The 15,138-nt window shown below is 44.0% G+C and overlaps 1 protein-coding gene across 6 annotated transcripts in view; it reads right to left on the bottom strand.

Annotated features, from left to right (window-relative positions):
* ARHGAP44 (Rho GTPase activating protein 44) overlaps positions 1 to 15,138 on the bottom strand; it is an 819,716-nt gene that overhangs the window by 280,063 nt on the left and 524,515 nt on the right. The gene's annotated exons all lie outside the window — the stretch shown is intronic.

Below are 15,138 nucleotides of genomic sequence, written 5' to 3'. Positions count from 1 at the left end.
ACTCCTTTCTGTGCAGTGTACAAGCACAGAAGAGCATAGGCCATCTCACTGTGTGAATACCTAGAAAAATAAAGTAATTAAAGTCACTTCCTGAATACGCCATCAAGTAGAATACTGTTGTTAAAGCTAAGTGTACCAGACCAAAGGGAGAGGGTGATCATTCGCTACACATTGTATTGCTGTTTACAGTTTCCCATTGAAAGTGAGAAAGGTAAACTTGTGCACAATATTAAATAGAAACAGCACTGAAGGGAATATAGGCTATAAACTTGCTGACAATACATTTTCATTTTTATAATCCATTTACATACCTAAAGGTCGAGTAGCCTGTTTCAAATGAGAATAAAATGCTGTTGAAATTATGACATGTCTATTGATTAAAGGCTGTGGTATCTATTTTGAATAAAGGGGAAGTAGCGTGAATTGGAGGTCAATCAGGTTTGCCTCCAGGCCTAAGGCTCTTTATAAATGTATAAACAAATATGTAAATAAATAAATAAAGGCACGGATATTCTAAACTAATTTGTTTTTTTTTTCACAAATGAAAGATTCCTCCTGGACTCTTGTGCATTCAATCCATGGTGCAGGCGTGCTCAGGGTATATTAAATGCATAGACACCAATGGTGACGTGTGTGTTACAAAAGTCTCTATTTCTTAAGATGCAGCATTGGAAACTGAAGTGACTAGCGTGCTGATTATTTTTCATCATTGCAATTGCATTTAATAGACGTGCAACATATTTTTCGTGAAATTGATCCAATTACTTCTATTTGATTAGTAAATATACCTTCTCTGAAACCGTGTGTGATTTTTGTTCCGAAAGGGCAAGTTAGCTGTAAGAAATCAATGTTTTTAAATTGTGCGTCCCAGATTCATAAAAATAACTTGACAAACTAAAGTAAAATTGTGTTGCGTGGTTAAGAGTGGAAAGGTTCCTTGAATTAGATGTTGTCCTATTAAAACATTTTACAAAGGTTTATAGAGCACACTTGCAGGGTCTGTAAACCTCCAGTGAGCTGGTTCCTGGTTACCAGTGGTTTTAGCTAGTATTAGGCCTAGCCCAGGTAGCAGATCACTGCGAGAGTCCCTTTGGAATGCTTGAAGGAAAAGTCTTGCCCTCTCCTTGGAAGTCTTTCTCTTCACCTCTATGGGAGAATACTTTGGAGCAGACACCCAACAAGTTCCAGGTGTAATCTGTAAGGAAGGCATGGTATCAAAGTAAGACAGTGATCACAGTTCAAAGGTGTTTATTTGACCGTTATCAAGAGTGTGAACAATGCCTATCTAAACCTAAATCTAAGATGGGAGCAAGCTACGACCATCAAAAAATAATAATGCAGTCCTAGGGAGTCCCGTCAAATAAAAAAGGGCCTATACTAAAAAATCTATTGCCAATCCTTACCACTAAATTACAAATAGTGTGGAGTAATTCTCACAAAAAGAAAAAAGTGTTCACAAAATGATAGGTCAGGATCTTCAGGCCATTGGCCTCCCTTCCCCATGTTTTTAGCACGGGACAAGGCGATTCACTCAAGCTTAATACACTCTTGGGCGTCTTCAGCACAAGGTCACAGTTCCTTTTACCAACATCAGTACCTTCTATGCCCAAGTCTCTTTACGATCAAAGTCTCTTGATTTAGAGGGCCTGTAGTACCAAAAACAACAAACAAAAAGTTCCTTCCCAATTATTCAAGTCAGGCGATTCACTCTTCCGCCCCCCCTAGCTCCCTCAGCCCGGCTCAGATCCTTTTTATACAATTAGCCTCCCTCAGTCGGGCTGAGACCAATTTTAGTTTGCAAGCATCCTTAGTCAGGTTCACATTTGCCACTCGCAGGCATCCCTCAGTCGGGTTCACATTTGCCACATCAATATCTTCTCGGGTGACTTGCGGTTCACCCAGGATCCCCCTCTTCCGGGCTCCTATTCCATTATTACACAATTTCAGTTCACAGGCAATCAAAGTCTTTTGAATCTGCACAGGATTTACCTGAACCTGCTGCAGGACCACTTCGATTTCACAGTTCAATAATTTCTCACACGCCCAGCTGGATACCAAACAGAGACCTTCGAGTGTGCGCCCACTCTGCATCTGGTACCTATCTTGGTTTCATAAAGCAATTATTCACATGCAAGTCATCTTTCCCCATACAACTTCCTCGTACAATGTTGCTGTTTGCAACCTTGAGTGTAACACAGTCTGGTCTGTTATCAGTCTCTCCGACTCACTGGCTATGCTTTGTTGTCAGAGCCAAGGACAGTACCACAGTGGCAATCGTTTTTCGTCACTTTGGCTATCAATGTGATAGGGCCCTGTGTACCTTCTACACACACTGCACCATTGTTCAGCTGCAATTCCCGGATCTTATGTTTCTTTTCCTTGATGCCTCTTGAAAGTTGTTGATCTTCTCCGAAAAGTTTAAGGGTAGTTCCCACCTTGCCGCCCTCTCTGATCTTGCTGCCTTTCTCCTCGATTTAAACGGCCATCTTGGAATTGCTGCTGCCTCGTGTGTTTTGCCTTGCTCAGAGTGTGTGGTCGTGCTCCGCCTTTTACCCTGTGGGTAAGTGTAATGGAAGTCAGGGGTGTGTGTAATTATCAGTAATTGCCTGACTTTGCCTGACCCTTGTATTGGGACATGTCAGGTATACGGTTCTGGTGTTAGTCCATTGTCACTCACAGTGAACTGTCTGTGAGAAAGTGTTTGTGTCAGAAAAGGGGGTGGGGGTTGAATTCCCATGTATTCTACCTGGTAGTATGTGGAAAAGGTGTTATTGGGAAGGGATACCATGCCTTATCCTCTGGTGTCCCACATCCACTCCCCTAGGACCCCCCATCCAGGTCATCCTCCCACATTTGTCCAACCCCAGGAATTGATTCCAATAGTGATGGCTATGTCCAGGCCACCTGAATGACAGATCCCCAGGGGACTAGTGGGTGAGACACCTTCAGGTTTCTCATAAATCTCTCCTCTTCAGTTGTCCAAGAATGATTCAAAAGGGTGGGTGATCTACCCTTAAATAGTCAATCTTCTGCAATGGATTCTATAGTGGGCTGGTTCCCTTCTAGCCTTCTGTAAGGGGTTTGATCCTGGATGCCATTTCAGATTCTTCTAACTGTTGATGTCAGACCCAGAGTGTCCTGTCTGCAGGAAGTTTGGCGGGGACATGGGAAGTATTGGAGTCCTGGTAGTTTCCAAAGAATGGGAACATTCTGTGGACTTCACTCCTGGCTACTGTAACTCTGCACCTTCTGCTGTCTGCCTACATCAAGCAGTCTCTATTAATGATCTCCCTGGTGTGAGCTACCCAGTCTACTGGCATGGCTTACCTTTAAAGCAGTGGTTCCCCGTTAATGCAATGGAAAGATTTTCTGAACCCTGGAGAAGGTGCCAAATCTTTGCAGAAAGATGAAAGGGATGCATCCTGGGCTGGTCCCAAATGATCAATTTGGCAGAAGCCCATATCCCAGACACTGATACATATAAGGCCCTGTCAATGAAGGAGCCAGTAGTAAACAAGCTCATAATAATATGACACCATTGGGTTTTGGCCAGTATAATTGTATATTCCGAGCAACCATCATGTCAAACCAGACATGGCATATATTAATGTATTAAAAACTGACACCGGAAATGGGAATGCAGAGTTGTGTATAATTTGGATCACGGGTGCCCACGGTTAAAAAGGGCATGCCCTGGCATTAAACCTTTGGGTACAAGTAGGTAGTCTTCAGGAATGCACAAGCTACTCTAGCTGCCATGTTGTCAACTACAGGGCAGCTGTAGTTTGTCTCCGTAGAATAAAGAGCTAAGTTATATCAAATAAGATCTAAGTGCATAGTCTTCATCAATTATAACATAACTTCATGGGTCTTACATTGATACTGGCCATATCGCTTAGGTCTAATGCCACAACAGTTAATCCCTCATAGTGCCTATTTTGAGTTCTCAGGTTGCAACAACCATATACCCAAACAAGTTCTAAAAGATCACAATGTACAATAGAACTAAACACTTACTACATAACTAGGGAAGACAGTTCTGCACTTAGAAGATAGCATAGTGATCAAATATTACAGAATAAACTTCTTTTGTCTAGCTAATGTCTGTGGCCTTACCTCCATTCAAAAGCTAACAAGTCCAATAGTACAGCCATCGTTACTTCCTAGTGCCTTTGTTGGTTTATATTAGTGATCTAATTAGTTGGCATTATAATTCAATTATATTTATTCTGAGTTCCTGACACAGTTTGAGCACAATGCAGTGTTAATTTGAAACATAAACCGGGACATCTTCAATCCAGCTTCCAAGGCTTTATACACCCAATTCATTTATACTAGCACTTGGAAGGATAGCTCAGGGGCAACACACTCGCCTTGGCAACAAGACGATGCGGATCAACACAGGTTTGATCCCTAGTCCATGCTGAGAAATCTCTGGGTATTAAGCGCGTCATAAATAACCAATTACACGTTAGCAATTGATTTGTTGCCTTTATCAATGCTGCCTTAACGCACCATGCACTTGTCAGATATTTTGCTACTGCGTATGTGGTGACCTCATCGACCGTGCTTCTACATAGAAACATTGCTTCAATTGTACATCTGATATCGTACATGGTACCTCTCGGTTTAAGGTAGCATCTTATTTGCTTAATGCACGCTGGGCAAAATAAGAAAAAAACTGCTCCTCATTTTCAGTGCACATACTGCAACAAGGACATTTGTCTGGCAACGTATTATCCCACTTATTGAAGCGGTAGGCCAGTGGCAGTTTTCCCAATCTAAATTGAATATAGAATGAGTGCATAGCGTTGGGTTACATACTATCCATAACTATACAGACCTTGATTTCTTCCTGAACAGAATTGTTCTCATCATTTCTTTAAAGGTACTAATAATACAGGGATTGGTAGCTACTGTAATATCCCCTGGTTTATTCCAGATATCCACTTGGCCTATGTCCGTCAAGATTTTCCTACTGTATACACACCAGGAAGAGGAATTTCCCTCCTCTTGGCTCCTTAGGTCCAATAGTGCCTCCCTTTGTTTTACCAGTATAGGCGAGGACCACGACCTAACCCATTATAAGAGTGGTCTCAGAGCCACAAGCTCACAGCAGTTGGTAAGATCCACCAACATGTGTAACGAGATAGATGGCGTGCTACTTGGTAGACCCAGAAATGTTTTCAAGAGCTGTTTCTTTGTGACATCTAACCTCTTCCAGTCACTTGGCCGCATAATTCAGCCCCATATATGGTGACTTGCTAAACCTGTAATTTGTAGGCGATTAGGGCCGGTTTGAATGCACCATACCCATGTTTCTTTGCAATGTTTGGGTTACCCCACTGTGTCTTATCATTTGCCTTTGCTAACTGTAACTCTCACTTGCCTTCCTCTGCAAATCTGTATCCCAGATAATCATGTTTCTCTACCTGTACAATGTTATTGCTCTCCAATACAAAGTGTACTTTTGGCTGTTTTCATTTGTCAGGAAAAAACACGCTTTATAACGTTCAGAGATGGAATTACCACCATTTTTTTAAATAAAAAAATTTAAAAAAAGGTTCAGACCACTCCGCCCTCAGAGGTAGCATTTCGTCACATTGTCTCTTTTAGAATTTGAGCACGACAAACACACAGGTACGAGTGGTAACACTAGTCATTTTCTTTTCAAAACATTTAAGCAATCACCAGTGTCACCCTGGAGACTTGCAATTGTCTTTATGCAAATCTTCACACCGGCCTGACAAATGCACACACAAATTGACTCATGTGGCGAACTGGAAATATCCATTTTAGAATTAATCTTTAACACTCTACTGCAGCTGTTATGAAGTAACAAGGAGTGATTGTTGGCTGAAGCCTGCCACTGTTCAGCGGAGGCTGCCTAGTGTCTGAAAGTAAACCCAGGGCCAGCCAGTATCTCTGCACTATAGAGTAGACACTATAACTGTCCAAAGAGGGAGAGAGGAGAGCGAGAGAGAGGGAGAGAGAGAGAGAGAGAGAGCGAGAGAGAGAGGGAGAGAGAGGGAGGGAGAGCGAGAGAGAGAGAGAGAGAGCGAGAGAGAGAGAGAGGGAGCGCGAGAGAGAGAGAGAGCGAGAGAGAGAGGGAGAGAGAGGGAGAGAGAGAGAGGGAGAGAGAGCAAGAGAGAGAGCGAGAGAGAGAGCGAGAGAGAGAGGGAGAGAGAGCGAGAGAGAGAGAGAGAGAGAGCGAGAGAGGGAGGGAGGGAGAGAGGGAGAGAGAGGGAGAGAGAGCGAGAGAGAGAGAGAGAGAGAGCGAGAGAGAGGGAGAGAGAGCGAGAGAGAGAGGGAGCGAGGGAGAGAGAGAGAGCGAGAGAGGGAGGGAGGGAGAGAGGGAGAGAGAGAGAGGGAGAGAGAGCGAGAGAGAGCGAGAGAGAGCGAGAGAGAGAGAGAGGGAATTCATGTTTAGTTAGATTGTCTACTCTGTAGTGCAGTTATACAATGTGTGCCTATTTTCATGCAAGAAACATCCCCAGCAGAACAATGTTAGGCTTTCAATCACCAATATATTCTTGCTACTTTGCAATGGTTGCTACAGAGGGGCAAAGATTCATTCTAAAATGGCTGCACAAAGTTCCCCAGAGGAATTCAATTTTGTGGATCAACACAATATTGTGTGGTGTCAATTTCTTTGATCACTTGATGATATTGATTGGATCTACTAAAATAATAACAAAAAGCTATTAACACAGTAACTACAGATCTACCCCGGGGCCTATATTATGGCCTTCAGCCCCTAGGCGTGGGGTGGACATGGCCATTAAGCATGACCACCAGCCCGAGCCATGGTAGGGCCGAGCGAATTTAGGGCCTCGCGTGGGCTTGGCCCGTTACTGGCCATGTCCGCACCCCCGTCTTGGGGTGAAAGCCATTCCCACCCCCTGGGGTTCATCCAGGGTGCAAATGTTTTTTTTCACCCTCTGGAGATTCGCTGCTTACACAGTCAGTCCCCTGACGGAAGGGAAAAAAAAAATGAGAGCAGGTGCCGGTGCTCAAAGCAGGTAAGTTGGGAGGGGTGTGGACAGGGTGGGAAAGGTGGTACATTGGTTTTGGGGGATGGGAGAGAAGTGTGGAGGCAACAGGAAGAGGCTCCCTGTTGCCTTCCCACATAAAAACGGGCCTCGGGTGTCTGGAACAGAGGGCAGATAATGTGTATTCCAGCCATCTGATTAGCTAGTGGCCCTTGTGAATAACTGATTATATAATCCTTATGTGGCAAGACCCTTGGGACCTTAACTAAACAACACTCAAAAAAAACAAAGCCATGTATGTATGATCCAGCAATACTCAAGTCTACCCCGTAATTCCATCGCATTAGAAGCACAGAGAGAGGCCTAAAATGTCACAGTTTATGGTCACGTTTTATATATCGATAAAGAGTTTCAACCGCTCCAATGGTATCATTAAAACTCTGGTTCTCTCACATGACCATGGTGCCGCAACACACTATACCCATGACCAATGCTGGTCAAATGGAGCATACCAGGAAAGCCAAGCCCCTACACATACTGAATGTAGTAAGTGCCTTGGTGATGCAGCTGTGACAAGCTTGTTGAACAACAAGATGACTTTCACAAAGGTAATTTTGTGTTAAGAAGTAAGCCAAAGGGACTTTGAGTGATGGGTGCCTTCCAGTTAATGCTGAAAATGTACAGGGCTAATAATTTGCAGTGTGTGCTTAACATAAAAAATGCTGACTAGTATTCATTTTTGATTGTAAATGTCATTGGTCATTGTTAGCCCGCCGCCGGCTGCGTTTACTGCGTAAAGGCACAAGGCTCACATGTTCCTGTGGATATGCTTTCAAATGTCCTATTTGGATGAAGGCACAGTGATTTACAAAATAACCATAGGACTTTAAGACCTCATGAACCCACACACTTTCACTATAGCTATAGACTTTACGGTGTCCGGCAAAGGATCGAATGCAATAGGGTCGAGTCAATAGGACCTAAAACAAAAGGGTCGAATTTTTTTTTTTTAATGTATCTTTTTTTTGGGTTTCCATATAGGACAAAAAAGGTGATTTTTAAAACCAAAAACAGGGGCTTGGGGGTGAATCCCCTACCCCCCATAAAAAAAAAAAGAAAATTCGACCCTTTTGTTTTCGGTCCTTTGATTAGACCCTATTGTATTTAGATCCTTTTGATTCGATCCTTTGACCTATAACCTGGCACAGGCAAGACAGGAATTGCACCCCTGTTTGTTCCACACTTATGCAGCCACATAAGGCGCAACACATAAGCGCACACACACACACCAGAAACGATGTTGAACTATGGAAATAATGCCATAGAGGTGACCCCATGGCCAGATCAAAGGGCCTGAATTTTGATGATCAGTGCAGAATTGTTCAATGAAAACTAGAGCCAGATGGCTCGAATGCTCACCCGAGTGGGCCCCCAAATGCAAACTGTAAACCTTGGAAATCAGGACAAAGCCAGAAACCATGAGAAATGTGATTGTTCCTCACTGGTCACTGACACTTCATGGACAGTTTATTGGTTTGGAGGGGCGTATAGGTTACTATTTTGAGTGCTTCAAATGTAGTAGACTAGCCACAGCAGGGAAATGAAGACTTTATTATGAGTGGGTCAACCATCCGTGCTTGTTTTCATTAGAAGAGGAGGGTGGGATGGGATTTTTATGAACTTGAACATCTATATAAATGGGTCATATTAGGAGTTAGCAGAGAATCTGGTCAACAAAGGAGCAACGAAAGATCACATCTCCACCCACTGAATAGATTAATCACTGTTGCAGTAAAGGACGTTTAAAGAGCACACACTTAGACTGATAAAACATGCTCATTTTAGCCTCCATGTTTTAGGCACAGATTGACTGAGTTATAGGAGCGGCACGGTCATTTAAAATCGCCCTCAAAATAGCAGACATTGATTATGTTTAGTTTATCTGGTGACAACACTGGAGGGAAAAGTGAACTTTGACCTCAATTTCTCCAACAGGTGTCACTTAGTTGGCAACTGATATATGTCATATCTATTGATTTTTGCAGTGGGGAATGCACATGTGTCCCACTCCAGAGCACAGACCCAGATCATGACACTTCTCCCTCCTTACCCAAAAATGCCTACAAAACGCGATGGACTCCTAAGAACGCAGGACCAAAACTAGAAGCCCCACTGTGGAATCCAGAAAGGAAACAAAAAACAGGAATAACCAACCACAACTACACTCTCAACATATCTCAAAATAGCCCAAGAGCCCACCCGGCACTCTGAAAATAAGACAGCACCTAACTGCCCATACCCATGTATGATGGAGAAGCACCTGACCGCCCATAACCCGTTTCAAATGAGTCAGCACCTAACTGCCCATAACCCCATTTAAAATGTGACAGCACCTCACAACGCGTGTCAAATGAGTCAGCACCTCACTGCCCATACCCCGTTTCAATTGACGTGTCAAATGGGTCAGCACCTCACTGCACATACCCCATTTCAAAGGAGTCAGCACCTCACTGCCCATACCCCATTTAAATGGGTCAGCACCTCACTGCACATACCCCATTTCAAAGGAGTCAGCACCTCACTGCCCATACCCCATTTCAAAGGAGTCAGCACCTCACTGCCCATACCCCATTTCAAAGGAGTCAGCACCTCACTGCCCACACCCCATTTCAAAGGAGTCAGCACCTCACTGCCCACACCCCGTGTCAATTGGGTCAGCACCTCACCGCCCATACCCCAGACCCCATTTAAATGAGTCAGCACCTCACCGCCCATACCCCAGACCCCATTTAAATGAGTCCACACCACAAAGCCCATACCCTGTGTAAAATGAGCCAACTCCTAACTGCCCAAACCCAACATCACCAATAGCCCCACCAGAGCCCGCACCCCGGCCACTCTGTAAATTACCAGGGGAAGATCCCCTACGAACAAACACAGAACACCAAGCACAACAGGTAAAACCGCAAAAGCATGACATCCCACAGCTGAAAAGCACCACGGTACGCCCCAACCAAATGACACAGTGCTAAAGTCCAGCGCTCTGCCCCCACGTCCTCATGTCCAAAGAAAGCAAAACAGCTACAAACCCCACAGAAGAGAGTCCAAACACCCCCCGCAAAGAAAACAAAATACATCAAAGAAATACACACACACAATTACCTTGAACCCTGCGTCCACGAGTCCACGGAAACCCTGCAGTATCCTAAACAAAATTGGCCACAAACACAACAATCTTCATAATTCATCCAACAGGCCCAGACCACTAACATCAACCCATGGCCCAACCCCATGGCAAACACTATCCCCCGGAGCCACAACATATACAAAACATCATTACAGGCCTCCCCAAACACCACCATACTCAGTCCTCAGACCTTGAAAGAGCATTCATGCGCATGTATGAACTCCACAAGTCATGATCCAGCTTCCTCAAGCACACCGCCACACTGCTGCACTTGTCGCATAAAACTTGTTGGTGCAGCCACCCCTTGGCGCACATGAAGCATGTGTCATCCTCAACGAACTTTCTTGAAACACACCTTCTCTTCCGCTGTTCCGGCCCGTCCTCACCGGTCGCCCCATGACCGACAAACAAACCCTGGTTCTTGCGACCTCTTGCATCTCTGCACCGTGGACCACCAAACCCTAAAACCGCATTTCCTGCAATGGGCTCCGCCACGATGACAGATGTCCCGTGTAGCTCAGAAAACACTCCTGTGGTTTGCGCTCCATAGACACGCAGGAACAGCCATCCTTTCCATTCTCATTTCAAAGCACGTCTCTCGGCGCCCTCATCACCAGCGCTGAGTTCCAAGAGAACGTTACCAACCCACGCAATGTTGCGTTCCCGTTGGCGAAGCTGGAACGCGACTTCCAAATCCTCCGACGTCATCATATAGTCCACGTGCACCGGAGAATAAACGTCCCGTCCAGCCCCAGCCCCGACTGCTTCAGCTACGCCACCTTCTGACAGCTGCTGCTCGTCCCGACACGCAGTAGCCATCAAAAATGTCCCAGAGACCCCTATCCTGAACCACTCGCAGCAGTAGCCATCAAAAATGTCCCAGAGACCCCTAGCCTGAACCACTCGCAACAGTTTGGTAGCAAACACACTCACTACAATGGAGGTTCTGCCTTGCTCTCCATGACAGCGCTGCCTCAATTACCGTCACTGCAAAACAGCACACTGGCCACTTCTCATCTGCTGATGCTTCCTGGCTGCCAGAACAGAGGCTGCACCTCACAGCCTGGTATGCCTGGAAAGTACACAAGGGCCGTCGCTCGTCTTGACTCCTCTCCGCTCCTCTTGACCATGGGCCACCTCAGCCCCCTGGCACCATGCTCATCCACAGCGCTGACAACTGTACATCCAACGTATGGACCACACCACTCTGTGATCCAGCCTGCCACTTGCCAGGGCCACCCTCACGGACCCCGACAGTGGTCCTGCTGCTGCTCCTGCACCACCCGGTCTACAGGATCCGCCGAGCCAACTGCTTCTGGCCATCCGGAACTTGATATGGAGAATGAATGTCACCTAAGGAAGGCGGTACTCCTCACCAGCTGCTCCTTCCCAGCAGACTAACCATCCTCGTTGCCAGTGATATAGCTACCAAAGGTAAGTTTTAAGTGAGCTTATTGAAGTATCAAAGTAGTAGAGGAAAATATTGGGACATCCACATCCATCCAGTACAATAGCTAACTGTCAACCCTGGAATCCCAGAACCCTAACCATGCCACCCTTTCATGCAACTTGAAGGTTCCACCATGACCTCATAGCACAGGACCCAGGAAAGCACAGACCCAGATCAAGATACTTCTCCCTGCGTTAAGCAATCCCAGATCATGACCCAGGTAAGCACAGACCCAGGTGATGACACTATCCTTCCTCCCTGTTCCTACCTGTTGTATGTGTCTACTCAGCAAGACCTACAGTACCATTTTATTGTCTGTGCCATGCTAGAGGAAACCTCCTGATGTATATTCTTTGTTCATTTCATCTAGTCAGAATGATGGCTTTACCACATGGTAAACCTATGCTCCGAGCCTCCCCTGAGCTGGAGGCCATCATCTTCCCCCGCCAGATAACTAGGTAAGTGCTGAGCTATGGCCCGTGGCCCCATTCAGCCATCTCCCCAACTCCCCCACACCCTTTTCCACATATTTAGTCCCCCCCACCCATCTTACTATGTGCTCCTGTCCCCCTATGGCGCTGGGAACAGTAGTGTTACCCGCGTGCATCTGATGCACGAATAACCTCCATGGAAAAGGATAAGGGACTGCGAGAAGTTCCCTTGACCCCAATCCATGGCATCGTATTTTGTAAGTTGAGAAACGCTGAACTAGTTGTTTCTCAACTTAAAAAATAAACACCATTATTACACCGGTACAACGTGCTATCATTTTCTGGCCCTGGGCATTACCTAGTCCAGTAATGCCCCCTCGCTCCACCCCCGCTCAGGTAATGTTGCTTAATTAAACCATCTCCCAGTTTCTTTATTCTACAACCATTGAAATCATCTGCAAATGAGCGTCCATTCCCTATCCTCTTTGATCCTTCTGGGGAATGATCTCCGCTTTCTTTGTTCTTGATAATCTGTCCCATGAACTCATCTAAGAGGACTCTTCTCTCTGTTGCAAACTAGCCACACTAATTTCTACATTAAAAATGTTCTTCAATTCCAGTGCTTGCTCTTTCACTTGCTTTTCATGCTGTTGACATCCCAAACTCCTCTTCGCTCCATCACTCTAGTCTTGAAATGTTCAGACTATTCTTCCTTGGAGTTGTGATCATCTCTCATCATGCACCCTATCTGTCTTCTTGCAGGTTATCTTTCTGCAGCAATATCACTTTCTTATGGGGTTTGCCAAGACTCTGCTGTTGGCCTCATTTCGGTTTGAAATTCTCTCTTCTACTTACCTGAGTAATCACCTATGTTGGTTCTCAAACACATCTATGAGGATGTCAAATATTTCAATTGTATCTTTCAGTCATGACATGGAAGCCTAGATCGTGGTCCTAACCCAAATAAACCCTCTCTTCTGTTTCTCTGGATAGACACAAATAAGAAGGAAATCTGCCTGGCATTGTCTCCTATCCTATTACTGGCTGATAAGACTATTAACTTTCAATTTTAAAAACGATGTCTATTTCAAGACTATATGCACAAACACACACACACAAACTGGTATAATGTCAAGTGACTTGAAGAGTATAACGTTAAAACAACAGCTTCCATTTCCCCCAATACATAATGACAGTGGTTAATGTCAGCCTTCCAGAAAACGCTCAGTTTCAGTCCATTTTACTAATACTGTTTGTACAATGTAGTATCTATCATATTTTTCTCATTGTATTTATGTGAATTCCTTACTTTAAAACCCCTTGAGCTTTGCCTTACAAATATTTGTCTACCCTTCTTTCTACTTTTCAAACTTTCTGACTTTGTCAGGGCCCATATACACTGTTCATGTTATTTTTCTTTACTCTTTCGTTAACCCACATTTTGTAATCTCCCCATTTTACCTGACCTTCACCTACCCATGCTTTTTTAAAACCAAATGTATATCTGTGTTCCCTTCTGACTTTGGATTCTAATGATTGATATTGCAATAATGTACCACTCATCAAACCTTTTGCTCATATTTTTAGTAATGTATGCATAGCACTTAGGATAAATGTGGTCTTTAATTTATTTATTTGTATTTATTTCGAATGTTTCCATAACATGAACATGGCAAACAAGTGCATCTGAGCTATAATTCATTTCCCAAAGATACCCACACTCTTAAACCAAATTAGAGTTGCAAAAAAAATGGATAATACCTGGATCCTCTAAGATACCACAAAACCTTTTTCATAAAACAAACTGGTTTTCCACCTCGTAGCTTAGTGCCCTAAAACGCGTGGTTCCAGAGCCAAGCTTTTAACATTTTTCTTAACTGCAAGTAATCTTTGATCATTGAGTCACGTACATTTCAAGTAATCTTTGATCATTGATTGAATATTGAGTACGATAAGCAAATAGGTCTTGAGACGAGTTTGATCACATCTTTTAGTGGATATTTTGCTAGATAATTTTACAGATGCAAGCAAGTGGAAGAATGTTCTACTCGATTGACCTGTGTGCATGTTCATTCTACATATCTATGCAAATATAACAGTGTCAGCTTAAATCACTATATCCATTTCCAATCCACGTAACATCCCTTTTTTGTTTAATTCATACTTGGTTTGATATGCATAAAATGGGCAATGCAGAGTTTGGATACCAGAATATCCCTTTAAAATGATAGGAATCACTGCCATATTTCGAGATAATCCATGAACCTGATAGATTTGCTGATACAAATGGGTTCATTCCTCTCAAGGGATCACTGTTATTGTCAGAGGAAACAAGGGATTGAGGTTGTGGGGTGTGCCGAACAAGTGCAGAGAGCGGAAGAACAATCTAGAAGCAATCATTAAATCCCCAGATGTCACAAATGGCACAACTCTTAAGACCAGGTAATGCAGTAAAATACTGATTGGTGCTAAGAAAACAGAACAGGAAAGGAGCTGCTGAGCACTAGTAATTAGAGGCCAGGAGAGTGCAGATGTCAAGAGTTTGTTGGAGGAAAACCAAACAGTGCTGGAGAAATAAAGGCAGCACGAGTTATTGTGAAACTGACTACCCTAGGTAAACAGTATGGCATCCATGTCCACTAGGGAGTCATGGACTTCAAAGTCAGTGTCCAGGGGCTTTACTGACTGTAGGATGTGTAATCCATAAGTGTCTGGAAACATGTCTCCATCAAAGAAACATTAGATTCAATTTTAAAAACACAAATCTAGAGAGTCTCTGGGACCAGGCTAAAATATTGTAGAATTTTGTAAGTTCATTTCAGACATGTCTCCACAGTGATACTGGTATTTAGTTCTATGAAAGCTTAAAAAGGTAGAAGCTCCAACTTTTAGGCAGACAGTTTTGATACCAATTTTCAAGAATGGATCCCTCGAAAAATGTACATATTACAGACTAATTTTACGGTTAAAGGCCAGTGCGAAACAATTCAATACATGTATTCATACCCAGGGGATAGAATGGGTAAATGTTGAGATCATCATCACACCATGCCAGTATGGCCTCCAGCTGGGTAAAAG

Source organism: Ambystoma mexicanum, chromosome 3q (genome assembly GCF_040938575.1).
Source record: "Ambystoma mexicanum isolate Mex_15411 chromosome 3q, UKY_AmexF1_1, whole genome shotgun sequence".
In the NCBI taxonomy this organism is placed as follows: Eukaryota; Metazoa; Chordata; class Amphibia; order Caudata; family Ambystomatidae; genus Ambystoma; species Ambystoma mexicanum.
The sequence above is the reverse complement of the archived record's forward strand: the minus strand, read 5'-3'. Positions and strand labels throughout refer to the sequence as shown.